The sequence below is a fragment of the Papio anubis genome, chromosome 16, assembly GCF_008728515.1.
Source record: "Papio anubis isolate 15944 chromosome 16, Panubis1.0, whole genome shotgun sequence".
Classification (NCBI taxonomy): Eukaryota; Metazoa; Chordata; class Mammalia; order Primates; family Cercopithecidae; genus Papio; species Papio anubis.
The window spans coordinates 33,483,968-33,498,114 of record NC_044991.1 but is presented as its reverse complement, the minus strand read 5'-3'; positions in this window follow the sequence as shown (position 1 = coordinate 33,498,114).

The window sequence follows — 14,147 nt, the reverse complement described above, 5'->3', positions numbered from 1 at the left end:
AAAAGCTTGTTGTTCATCTTTAATAACCTGTGGGACAAGTCTGAGTGTTCATATAAATTGGAAACCTCGCTCTTAACTGATTTTTTTCATACAATTGCTCCCTGATAGGAGGATCCGTATCTTAAATCCTATAAATATTCAAAAGTCTTTTGTTTCTTCTGCATCTGGCTGTGCCATTTACTTGGGGTGTCACAAAGGGAAAATGAAGTAGCAACAGGCACCTCCCAGGACAGCCTTGCTAGCTAGAACTCAGAGCTCTTGGGACACTGTGGCTGTGATGACCCACCTCAAGGTTGTCCTCCTCAATGCCTGCCCCATGTCCTTTGCCTTCCTTGTTCAGAGTACTGTTCCTGCAAGTGACAGATATCAGCATTCCTCTACATCATGTTAATTCAGTTGATTGCAATTTGCAAGTGGCCCTCTTGCTTCTCTAGCAGGGATCCTGCAATCTCCCTTCATGTATTTTTATGTACAGCATAAAACTGCGCAGGTGAAAAACTGGAACGAACATATTGGGAGCAGGAAACACATTCATTAAGAACCCATGGCTTTTAGGGATATACCTTGCACAGTGGGTCGGGCACATGAAGCATAATAAATATTAACTTAAAGTTTGGTTTAAGCTCATTTCCCCAGAAGACACCTTGAGGAAAGGATCCAGAGCAAGGAACTGGTTTGAGTGGTGATTTGGAGGGAGCAGTGTTGGGGAGCAGTGTGGAATACCTCTCTTCCCTTCAAGGGAGAATTTGCCCAGCTGCAAGGAAGGTAGGTTCCTGCAGCCTTCAGTGGCTGCCACCAGGATCTGCCCCTGCTTTTCTCCTCAGACAAACTCTTCCCAGGCCATCCCTGCCACGGCCTGCACACAGCTGGTGCTGCAGCCCAACTCGGTGTGCCCAGCATTGGACCTCTCTAATGGGCTATCTCAGAGTTGGTGGAGCCTTCCTCAGTCAGCACTACAGTCCAAGGCTCCCCCTGCCCAACTCTGGCCCTGCACTTGGTGTCAGGTTTTCTTCCCCCAGTGTATTAGGGCTTTCTAGAGGGACGGAACTAATAGGATATACACACACACACACACACACTCACACACATACACACACACACACACACCCAGGTTTTCTTCCCCCAGTGTATTAGGGTTTTCTAGAAAGACAGAACTAATAGGATATACACATACATATATTTATACACACACACACACACACACACACACACACACACATATATACATATACAACACACACACACACACACACATATATAAACCCCTTTATATATATGTCTGGTCACGTTTCTGGTCATGTGGTCATAGCCAGTGGCCAGGACTACATTCTTCTACCTATTCTGTATTCCCTTTGCCTTTAGCAAGCGCCTCAGCAGGTTGTGTTTTATTCCTGGTGGAGTGACCCAAACCTCCATTCCTAAAGGGTCTGGGCAATTTTCAGTCCTGCCTGGATTGGGCTGTTGTAGTTTCCCACTGTGAGATCTGAAGAGCAATTACAGGGCTCTTCAAAGACACAGGTTCTGCCTTCACAAATCTATTTTGCAAGGCATTAGTCAAGGGTGTATCTTCTGGGTGCTCCCAGTTGGGATGAGTAGATATAAGTGACTAACTCCACCATCCCAATCTCCCCAAGCCTTTGGATCCTTTCCTCTACATTAAACCAAGGGAGATCAGGCATCTCCAGCTCACTCATAGTAGGCCATCTTTTCACCCATATTTCAGTTAACCAAGCAAATAAACTATTAGAATGCTTTTCAACTCCCCAAGCCACGATATTAAATGCAGAGCCCCTACTTAGTGGACCCAAATTAATAAATTCAGCCTGATCCAACCCTATGTTCCTTTCACCATTATCCCACACCCTCAATATCTATTCTCATGCCTGTTCTCCATATTTCTGCTTATATAAATGAGAAAAGTCAAGCAGTTCTTTTTGAGTGTAGTGTACCTCCTCATAGGTCACACTCTCAAACTCATGTCTAGGGGCCCGCTGGGACTTTAGTCCCAGTTGTGGTCTAGAAGTGCAAACAGGTGCTGGGGGTGGCCCTCAGGGAGAATCACTATCTTGCCTGAAACTGCCTCAGGGGAGACCACATCACTGCTGCCTCAGGTAGCACAGGGTTTAACCCTCAGACAAAGGTGGAAAGGCTGGATGGGCAGCAGGGCTCCAGGGATGTTGCCACCACTGGGGATAGCTTAAACCGTCTCTTTCCTGGACAAAAAAGGTTCATTAGAGCTTACAAACTCAGCATCCCTAGCTTCATCAGGGTCCTCCTCCTCCTAATAATGTGTCCCATTTCTCCCAAGCAGGGTCTCATTCTCTTCCTATCAATGCCCTCACTTTAACAGTAGACACACGGTGAGGCTCTGCATGCTCCTTTTGTTGCAGGTCAGCCACTCACATGATAAGAGCTTGTGTCTGTTTTTCCATAATTTCAGTTCTTTCTCTACAGGAGATAAGACTCACCAGGGCAATCTTGGCTCAGATTGAGCCTTGCATTCTGCTTCAGCTGGGAGTTAGAATCCCTGAGTTCATCATTTTCTTTCGTCACTTTTTCCACCAAACTTAGGAGCAACCAACCAGCTTCATTATGTTCCTTTGTTCTCCACATATGGTCAAAGGTGTTATGTATTGAGTCACTAAACTCTCTGCCTCTCATGAGCAATGAATCCGGAGTGTCAAATGCATTTATTTTGCATAACTTTCTAAACAGTTCATGCCAAGGACCACCATTGTTCTCTATACTATTAGAAGTAGAGTCCTTAGTATTTGGGGGTCTAGTCATATTAAGCAGCCAACTGCAGAAACCCAAAACCAATGAAAGAACTCCATTCTTAATATTCTGTTTCTCTAGAACCACTCCTGGCACCAAAATCTGTATTAATCAGGGTTCTCTAGAGGGACAGAAATATATATAGAAAGGGGAGTTTATTAAGTATTAACTCACACAATCACAAGGTCCCACAATAGGTCGTCTGTAAGCTGAGGAGCAAGAAGAGGCAGTCCGAGTCCCAAAACTGAAGAAGTGAGAGTCCAATGTTTGAGGGCAGGAAGCATCCGGCATGGAAGAAAGATGTAAGCTGGGAGGCTAGGCCAGTCTAGTCTTTTCATGTTTTCCTGACTGCTTTATGTTTTAGGCTCCCTGGCAGCTGATTGAATGGTGCTCACCAGATTAAGTGTGGGTCTGTCTTTCCCAGCCCACTGACTCAAACGTTAATCTCCTTTGGCAACACCCTCACAGACACACCCAGAATCATACTTTGCATCTTTTAATCCAACTACGTTAACACACAGTATTAACAATCACACCCAGTTTTCTTTTACAGGTATTATCCACCTCAAGGAATTACTTGTATTTGTAACTCTTTCCCAGTATCTGCTTCCAGGAAGACACAGATGGCTTGTGAAAAGTGAGACAGGGAAGGATGGGAGCCAGCTAAGGAGCAGGTCTCTGCTGTTGGCACCTCATGTGCACTCTGGGGACCGGTTGGTGGAACTTGTCTCAGACTTGCCTGAACAGGTGAGGAAGAGGGCAGTTTTGTTTTCCACCCAACACCCCATCCTCCTTGGCTGAAGGCTGCTCCTGGGGAATTGGGCACTGGCATTTCCTGTGAGCGGGGAGAGCAAGCCCTGGGGAGTCACTGGCATGCACCCTAGGACTCCACATGAGGGTTTGAGAGCAGTCAGTGTCCAGGGAATGTGGTTGTGGCTGTGAGAGCAGCTGCCACAAGGCTTTGTTCTTTGGCTACTCATTCCCTATTACAAGTCACGTGAAAGAACGGCCGGGCTTAAGGATGCAGGGTTGTCAGATCTGTACTACGTCCAGGGGATGACCCCTGTTGTCACATAAACCCCCAGGAGCTCCTTTCATTCTGCATTCACCCGGCCTTTCTAGTCCTTTAGTAGAACCTCCTCACCCCTACTAAACTTGCTAGTTTACGGATCACTTGCCCCTATGCTCACACATTCTCAGCTTGTAAAGGATGTCACTTGTAAAGCTCAGTATTATCCAGTTCCTTTATTGAAGACATCTTCATTCTTCTGTCTCTGAAAGAGCAGGCTTACAAGAGAGAGCTGTGCTACACAGAGGACCTCATAATCGAACTAAGGGGCAACCAGAATGACTCAACAGTGCTCAGTGGAAAAGCCCTGAGCTATGATCTACAGTGGGGATGAACTGGCCAACTACTCGCAAGACCTTTCTTCCTGATGTCAGCTCAACCGTTTTGCCAAGGGATGGGAAGATGGTCATTAGGACTGTGGACTACACAGACTGTCTGAGAGAAGGGCAAAGAGATCATAAGCTCACATACCCGAAGTTCTGATGTTTGTAGACTCAACTGTGGAATCCACTGAAGCAAGTATAACATCTGGGGAAACCTTAAAAAGTTCAGATTGGTTTTGCCACATTAGTCCTTCCCCAACTGGCCAGAGCTATCACCAGCCAGGACCCAGAGAGAGCCAGCTGGGCAAGAATACTAGAAATTCCACTCTCATGCCCATCTTTTGGAGCAGGCTTCTCACCTGTCTCATCTACCTGAGTCCTTGAAAACCATTGCCTTTGCCTGCGTTCTTGATCCCTGTAGAGCCCTAAGCGGTTGTCCAGCTCTCTGGGGCCTTGTGCTGGGAATGAACCTCATCTGGGTCCCTCACACCAAGAAGTCACCAGCCACGGACCCTGACCCATTTGCCTTGACTCACCAGTGCTGTGTCTTCTGGCTGAGTCTGTGGACTCTCCCCCTGTACTTACCATGTTACATGCCCTTATATCAACTCTGTTGCCCTGAGTTTTCTCTAAGTAGTCCTGGTATTCTTTTCAGTTCCTTCAGGAGAATTTTTTTTTTTTTTATGTTAAGCATTTCTTTACCTTGTTTTTTTATTCCACTTATAAGCCAGGGTCTAAAACACCTCAAAGGGGTAAAAAGCATATAAATCCTCCTTGATTTGTGTTCCCTCTAAAGCACACCTTGAGCTAAGAGCCTGGGTACAGATGCTAAACGGGAAGTTATTTCCAGGAAATACAGGTAGAGAAAAAGACAGTATCCAAAATGTGGCATTTCCATACAATGAAATATTGTTCAGCCTTAAAAAGGAAGGAAATTCTGATACAGGTCACAACATGGATGAACTCTGAGGACATTATTAAATGAAATAAGCCACTCACAATGATTTCCCTTATATAAGCGGCTAGAGTCATCAAATTCATAGAGACAAAGTAGAATGGTGGCTGCCAGGGGCTGGGAGGGGGAGAGTGGGGAGTGTTTAATGGGTTTGTTTAATGGGGACAGAATTTTAGTTTTGAAGATGGTAAGTGGTCTGGAGATGGGGCTGGTGTTGATCGTGCAACAATGTAAATGTACTTAATATCACTGAACTGTGTACTTTAACAGGGTTAAGATGGTAAATTTTATGTTATGTATATTTTAACACAATCAGAAGGGCATTGTTTAAATCAGAAGACATATTGTTTAAAAAAAAGCCAGATGCTGATGGCAAGGTAGGGCTGGTCCAGAGGAGTGAAGGGAGGAGACCCATCAGAGCAGCCATGGCTCCTGCATTTAATAAAGGGATCAAAATAAAATAAATGAGCAGAAAATGAGACTCATACTTTTGCATTCTCTTTATCATAATTGAGCCACTTTAGCAACCACACTGGGGAAGGGAATGGGTTTGATTTTAGTGGTTATGTCAATTTCTGTAAAATAAATCAGATTCCTGAATCAGCAAGCTTTACCACCCTTTGCATGAGTTTAGAATATAAATGAAAGTTATTTCTCTTCCAAGATGATCTAGGTTAAAAAGCAATAACACACAGGAAATAAAAGTTGTTTACTTTGAGCTGACATTCCCAAGCATCTCCCACCCACAGTGCTACTAGAGGGACAGCAGATCTGCGTTCCCACCATCACTGTCATACTGAGTGGCTGAGCGATGAGTGAGGCTGGTGTTAATGATGGACCAGGACTCTGTGGGAGAAGCAGTGAGGATGACAACCAGGAGGTGCCAGGATTTTGGAGTGTTACAGAAAAGTGCTACAGGGTCTTTGGTAAATACAAAGTCCTTGCAGTCCTGCCTGTCTTAGCAACTAGCATTCTTGTGCATTTAGAGGAGTTTGCAAAACATAAAACGTATCAAGAATAGAGGTTCTCCAGCCTCAAGTACACCTCACCTCCATAGCTCCAATCAGCTGTAAACATGAACACCCATGAAAAAGCTTTCCTCCTAAGCTAACAGCAGAGATCATCAAGGAAGGTGGTTCAAATAGGAAGAGCACAAAATCAAGCACCAGAAGGCGGGGTCTGTTCCTCAAGTGAGACTAAATTGCTTGTTTCATATTCCCAGAAGTTACAAAGCAGTGACTTTAATAGGGCTCTGTTTAAGGAATTTTTGTTTGATTGGGCTGCAAGGCAAGAGGAAGGTGACATTCATTACGATTTATTTTGGATTCTCTGCATGCATGGGTTTTAAGAAGATAGGATGAGAGCATATTTTAGCTAGAAGGAAATACAGTTTATCTAGTTTAAACTGCTTACAGTCTGAAAGTATTTCAAACTGAAAGGAGCAGTGCATAGATCCCTGCACAATTTCAGAAAGCAACAATACTCGTAGCACAGAGCAGCCCCGCTGTGTTGTCTGGAGAAGGTGGTAGGTGGACTGCAATGGACAGCCCACCTCTCAGACCTACACCTCCCCTGTGCTGTTTTCTGACATAGCCTGTGAGGCCCATCCTTGGGAACCAGGACTCAACACCACCTTAGTAAACTCACCCCGCTGCGGGTCCTGGTGAACACTGCACAAGGAGACAATGATGCTTAAGTGAGGGCACCGAATCCACTCTTGTACAGGGAGTGGGCATGAGGACAAGGGGGCCAGCTGCTGCTGTTATCACTGGAGCAGAGTTAGGAACTGTTTTATGTAACTTATTTACTACATTAATTTCTGCGAAGACCCGTGACATGCCAAGGATGTTTCCTCTTATACAGATGAGTTTATTAGAAGTTCCTATGAGTAGGTGGGAATTAGACAATGAGAACACTTGGACACAGGGTGGGGGACATCACACACCGGGGACTGTTGTGGGGTAGTGGGAGGGGGGAGGGATAGCATTGGGAGATATACCTAATGTAAATGACAAGTTAATGGGTGCAGCACACCAACATGGCACATGTGTACATACGTAACAAACCTGCGCGTTGTGCACATGTACCCTAGAACTGAAAGTGTAGTAAAAAATAAATAAATAAATACTATATTTTACATCAAAAAAGAAATTCCTATGAGTAGGTAGAGTGGCAAATGAGCCTTAAGGTATATTAATAAAAGTTAGTGCATTTAGAGATAATGACCTGATTTAGTTATTTTTTAAAGAAGGTCTTTAAGATATCTACCTTATAATACAAAGCCACAGGCATCATTTCACGTTTTTCTTTGAGGAATTTGCTGTAATAGGCAACCATATATAAAAATGAGAATGGGAAGGAAGGCATATCATTAAAACAACAAAAAAGAAAATACAAATCAATAGCCTATCTTTTCATACATGATTCATGTGAACTTGGAGTATTAAATGTAGCTTTTGAAGTATCAGGACAGGAGAAGTAGAGAAAGGAAATCAGGACAGATTAGGTTAGCACCAGATATATGAGAGGAAGCAATGGGTTTGGTTTCCAATAACGAACCCTGCAAGAGAGCTGAGGGGGCTGGGAGCCATTGCAGGGGTGTCCCAGGCTGCACAGGATGGGTCTGGGTCTGAGTCTGGACTGGAAAGGGGAAAGGGAGACAAGATCTGGTGTTGTGGGTCCTGAGTCTGGCCAGAGAACGGCAGGGAGCAGTGGCACCGATGGGCAGGGCAACGGGGACCCTGTCTTTCATGGTCAGAAATAGGGGAGGAGAAAATCCACAAGACACTGGAACAGAGAACCCAGGAGATGTCAATGAGGGCGCATTTACATAGAGATGCTCCAGTCAAGATGCCAAAAACTAAAGTCAAGGATAAAATGGGAACGAGATGGTTTCCCAGACCCTGACACACATGTGTAAAGCGAAACGTAAGATGTGAGCAAAGTATTCATACAACACGGAAGGGAACACACTGCTCACACAGTGAGTAATCAACACTGTGCTTCCCTTTGCTTCCAGAATAATCCCAAAAAAGGATTTGGACAAAGTTACGAAAGACAGAGCAGTAAGTGGAGCTGAAATGCCCCCAGTCATTAAGCCTGAGATGGAGGAAGACCCTAGGCCCTTCCCCACTCTGATCCTAGAGCCGCTGGCAGCTTACTTAGCTCCCAAACATCCCAGGTTCATTAGAAGTTTGGCCTGGAAGTGCCTTCATACCTTTATGAAGATCAGGGTCAAGTTGACTGTGGAGACCCCCTGGCTGCTTCCCTCCGCTAAAGAAAACCAGAACTGGACAATAGTTAAAGCCATAAAAATAGATTTGATTCAGGAACGATTGCAATAGGGTAAAAGAGGCCTCAAAGAAGAACATGGGTCACTCCTAAATACAGCATGGACAGTGGGGACTTTCACCAAAGAGCAGGATGGGGTCAGTGGATGCTAAATCACTACGAGGAAGCATCCAGCCTGTGGATGGGGGAATCTGGCTAACCTGACCTAGTAGGATTCTTGCTGAAAGCAGGCAAGGTTCAGACATCTCCTGGGGGATGGCGGAGGTGGGAAGCTTGATCCGCTATCAGGAGTCAGGGATTCCCAGGAAACTGCTCCCAACACAGACACCTGCACACACACATACACACACACCAGATCACACACAGGCACACATATGTCATCTGTCACACACATTCTGCACACACATGCACACCACATGACGTCACACTCCCACACACATGACACTGCATTTCAGCCCCCAAGCTGCTCCCTGTACCCCACTTTTCCCTCAGATGCCTTGAATCCTCAGCTCACAGATAACTTGCCATCATTTAAGCCAAATGAGCTGTAAGTGTCCACCTATGTTTAAAACAGTACTAATGCTTTGTTCCTTTGCTATTTTTAGGTTAAAAATAAGAGTTATAAACTGTTCTTTTGTAACCTTGATGGATTTCCTTGCAAACCCACAGGACCACTAATATGAACAAAATATCACCAAATGAAGCAGAAATTAAAATTATTACCTTAAAATAAAAAATAAAAAGACGAATAAGGCCTCTTTCCAAAATGTATACTTTTAGATACAGACGTGTAGAACAAGAAGGGCAAGTTTCATGTCATCCAGTCAATGTGTGTGCTCATCTGGGCAGCGAGTAGGCCCTGATGGAGCGACTGTGACAGAAGGCAACAAGAACAGCCAATCAGAAACTCTGAAAACCAATCTTGCTACCTTTGTGGCTTGGTCCAGGGCTTACCTGAAAGGGTCAGAAATTCAACAGGATCAAATCATCATTGACAAAAACCAAGCTATTCATTCCAAAGGAATGAAATTTCAGGTATGTCCTTGATAGAGCTTAAGTTTTCATTTTCTGGACAAATCAAGACCTGATGCCAGGGAAACTGATGCTGTGCTGAAATGTTACTCAGCCACAGCTCTCGAGTAACATGGTAGGAAAGGATGCAGAAAAGTGTGATTTACACAAGAAATGAAAGGTTCAGGGTGAAAGTCCATTGGGTCACAGTAGACACAGCTATGCAAAGCCTCAAATCTACTTCCTACATAATTTTCTCATCAAGATTCAAGAAAAATGCAGTAATTTGAATGAATGTGTTGGCTTAGAAAACATATCCTAGGAAACATGGGGAATAATGAACAAACATAGGACAGTAACAATGAACAGAACAAAGCAATCTTGTTCTGAAGCCGATGGTGTATGTTATCTACTCCTTTCCTGGGGCAGAGGCAGGAGCTAGGAAGCTCCTTTCCTGAGATCCTCCCCCCCTAGAGCCTTCGGTCTCCCTTCGATGTCACAGGATGAGAACCAGAAAGGCAGTGGGGTTGAGTGATAGGTTTGCTTGGAGGACAATTTATGTCTTCGAGTCTTTAAAGAGAGAAGAGGGAGTCCATTCAGAGGTGGTCACACTGAAGGACAGTCACAAAAAGACTTGAGTCAAGGTGCAGGACTGAGTGGGCCATGGGGACAGATGTGTTATGAAGAGGAAGGAAGGTAGATGCACTTATACGCAAAGAAAATCAAATCGCTGGCTAAGTAGGGAAGCCTGGGCAAGAGGGGATGAGGGGATGAGGAGCATGCAGCAAGGTTGCCCTGCCAGGGGAAGGGTCTGCAAGGCCCACCAGAGACACGTCCATAGGGAACGGCCATGGGCTGCACCTGGAGGCTGACAGGCTGCCCTGTACCCGCCACACCATTCCTGTACCCTGGGGCATTCATTACTGGTTTATAGGCGTTCAAAGCAGGTGTAGTCACCGTCTTCAAAACTTGTGACCTGGCAGAGCCTGAATCCCGTCAGTGTTGCCCTGGACCTGCCATCTTACTTAAGACCACATCCACCCACAAGAACCTGCTGTTACAAACATCGTTCTTCTGCAAGGGGGCAGGGGGAGACACTGGCTTCCCTGCTCCCTCTGGCTTCCTGCTCAACTGGCAGGGAAGTCTTCTTAGAAGCCCACCTTGATGAGGTCTCTTTCTTTCCTCAAATTCTCAAATGCTCCTGATGCTTTCCTAGTTGGACCCGAGCTCTGTGGCTGGTGTCCACAGGCTGCTGTGACGCTGTTAGGGTCCATGTGCTGCCATATTCCCCACCTCACTCCACTCTCCAAAAACTCCAGCCTGCGTGGGTTCCCCTTATCCCTATCTCTGTAGTGTTTCCCCTGCTTTCTTGATCCGACCAATCAAAATGCCAGAGATTAGCCTCCCTGAATACCTCCAGCCAAAAATCACCCTAACTGCTTAGCACCCAAAAGCACTGCCTGTACCACTCTCATGGGGTGTCCCACCTTGTCTCTCAGTGCATGGATAGTATGTGCACATCATTTTCCCAGGTCATCCTCCAGCAAAGGCAGACACATATAAATTGGTTTGCATATCATGTCAACCTTTCCCCCAAGAGAAAGATTCCCAGCTTTCCCAGACTTCTGTACTCACTGGGGACACCAAAGCCCAATGGACATGATGCCCCACTCCAGGCTGGTGCATCACAGGGCAGGGCTTCGATGTGACTGCTGCCCCAGTGGATGGGGGAGGCTCTGGCCGGATGAGAGACTCACCCTTGTCCTGTGCCTGTCCTGATGATGGCGGCAGAGGAGTTTGCTCCCAGGGCAGCCCTCCTCACCTGAGTCACAATGCAGTGGGCTTCCTGGAGACACAGACATACAAGCCACCTTTCCAAATCAAGGAGCTCACAGAGGTGGGCTCATCTGGGCTGACTGGGCTGAGTGTCTTTCCAAGTCCCTTGGAGCTTGAATAAAGTCTGCATTTAACTTGCTGTGAAGTTTGTTCCACTTCATCAATTACATAGTATAGGAGTCATACAGTATTGAGAGGGTCAGTGTGGATGACAGAAAGTCAATTGGTGTGCAGCATTTGAATTCCCCCACTCACAGAGCATGTTTATGAGACGTGCTCACCACCAGCCCAGCCCTGGGCAGCACCGCGTCTCGCCTCCACCGACAAAGCACAGTGATGACAGAGATGCATGCAGGAGAAAGTGGCTGGTAGGTGCATACTGAGTGACTGAGGCCATGAGTGTCCTTCAAATGCTTGGTCTGAATGACTTGGAAATGGCAGCTGTCTATCCACCTTGCATGCTACCACTGATCCAGCCCTCCTCCCCAAGCACTGGGCTACATGGGTATCCTTGAGAGAAGAAAGCTGAGTCTGAAATCGGTTTTGCTCTTGTGTTTCTTGTATACCCTTTAAAGTATTAGATACATGACAGTAATTGCAGCCAAACCAGCAGCTGCTTTGAGAGATCCCTGGGTTGCAGTTAAGTGTCAGCAGTCCCAGCCAATTGCAACACTCCCATTCCTAGGTCAAGGGATCCATGCAGGTGTGCATTGCTCTGTCCATCCTATGCTGCTGTGAACCTCAACAAATATGGGCCCTAAGAACCAGAAATCCCAGCAATTCTGTTTTGAAATTTGCAGTACAGCACCACAGTTCTGCAATAATTATATTTCCTGATGAGTTACTTCCTCAGACAATCAACATAGCATGGCAAATAAAAGTGGCCCCCAAGGGAACATCAGAACCGACACCTTGGAACTGAAATGGAAAGGATACCCTTTGGTCAATCCCAGAGTTGTCTCACTTGCCTGTCTGTGAGAGAATAGAAAGATTTATGTTTGAATAAAAGGTGTCAGGGATTGGGGGAAGGAACATACCCATTCCTGCCAGACCTACTCTGAAAACCCCCTGCTCCAAAAATCAGTGATTTGACAGGCAACACCTTGCATCTCTGTTGACATCTGTTATCAGACTTCTCTAACTGCTACAGAATATTTACCATAACACACAATCAGAGAATCAGAGCCACTGGATCCCTGGGATTCTTCTAGACTGTTGCAATTTGAAAGCAAATAAGATCTTGGGCAAAATGACAGAAAAATTCTATGACACAATGAGCAGATGACCTTCAATGACATTGCCACAGTGGATAATGCATTTCTCTTAGTCAAAGGAAGGGCCCACTTCACCTGGCTGGAAGGACATTGTCTTAGCATATTCGGGTTGCTGAAACAAAATATCTTTGACTTGATAATTTAGAAACAATAGAGATGTCTTGCCCACAGTTCTGAAGGCTGGGAAGTCCAAGATGCAGGCGCCGGCATATTCAGTGTCTGCTGAGGGCTGCTCTCTGCTTCAGAGATTGTGCTTTCTTACTGCTTCCTCACATGGCAAAGGGGTGAGGGAGCTCTCTGGGCCTCTTTTATTAGGGCACTAATTCCATTCTCAAGGGCTCCACTCTCAAGACGGAGTCAACTTCCAAAGGCCCTCCCTCCTAATACCATCAACTTGGGGAGTGAGGATTTCAGAACATGAATTTTGAGGGAACACAAATATTCAGTCTACAGCAGATATCTAGTTTTAAAAGAAATGTTGGCACAAGACAATGAGAAAGAGAGGGCTTTGTTGGTAAGAGGCAGTGCTGACCTGCACTGTATAATAAGATAGCCACCAGCCATGTGTGACTATGTAAATTTAAATTAATGAAAATGAAGCCAATTAAACATTCAGCTCCTCAGTGGCACAAGCCACACTTCAAAGGTCTAACCCAGGGTATAGAGAATATACCCTGAGTATATTCTCTACTCAGAATATAGAGATCACGGAGAGGAAGCAAATGTACACAGCAGACAGGTTGAGAATTCACTGAAATTCAGAATGGTTACAGCTCTAGAAATAGGCTTTTGGAGGTGTGTCTTAGCTTCACATCCACCCACCACTGACCTTGGGCACACCAGCCATGCCGTGCTTCACTCTCCTCACCAGCAAAGTGAAAGATCTAAAAATAAGGCCCTATGGCACAGAGTTGTGGTGGGATTCAATGGGATATGGTATGCAAGATTGTTGGTACCCAATAAGTGCCTGCTGTTTTTATATTTCATTTAATCATTCAGTTAACATCCATTGTTAACTGCCTACTATGTAGGCAGTTAAAACATGGCTCTAGAGGCTGGGATGCAGAAAAGAATAAAGTACTTCCTCCCACCCACTGCCTTCACCAAGCTTACATTTTAGCAGGGAGACTGGCAATGGACAAGGTCAATAGCTAGTGTGATGTCAGGTGGTGACAGCTGCAATGGAGGAAGGGAAAGATGGGTGAAAAGTGCATGGCCTGGGAGCAGCACGGTCACATGGAATAGGGAACCAGAGGTGGCCTCATAGGGGAAGAGACTTTCAGACAGAGGAAACAGTACATGCAAAGGCCCCAGGCCAGAGCCTGGCACATCAGAGTGAGTGCACGAGGTGACTGGAGACAAGAGGAGAGGGCAGAGGTGAAAGGTGAAGCCCTGGAGGCCACTATTATGATTTTTGTTTCACTTCAACCTGGAGGCCACTGGAGGATTTGAGCCCTGGGTCCCGTGCTTTGCCTTTTATGTTCATAATAATAGCAGTGTTGTAGAGCCCTCAACATGAGCCAGACATAAGTTCAAACTCTCTACCTACATCAACAACTCTGAGGGGCAAAAACTAATATCAGGCCCATTTTCAGTCCACAAGAGTCTAAGTG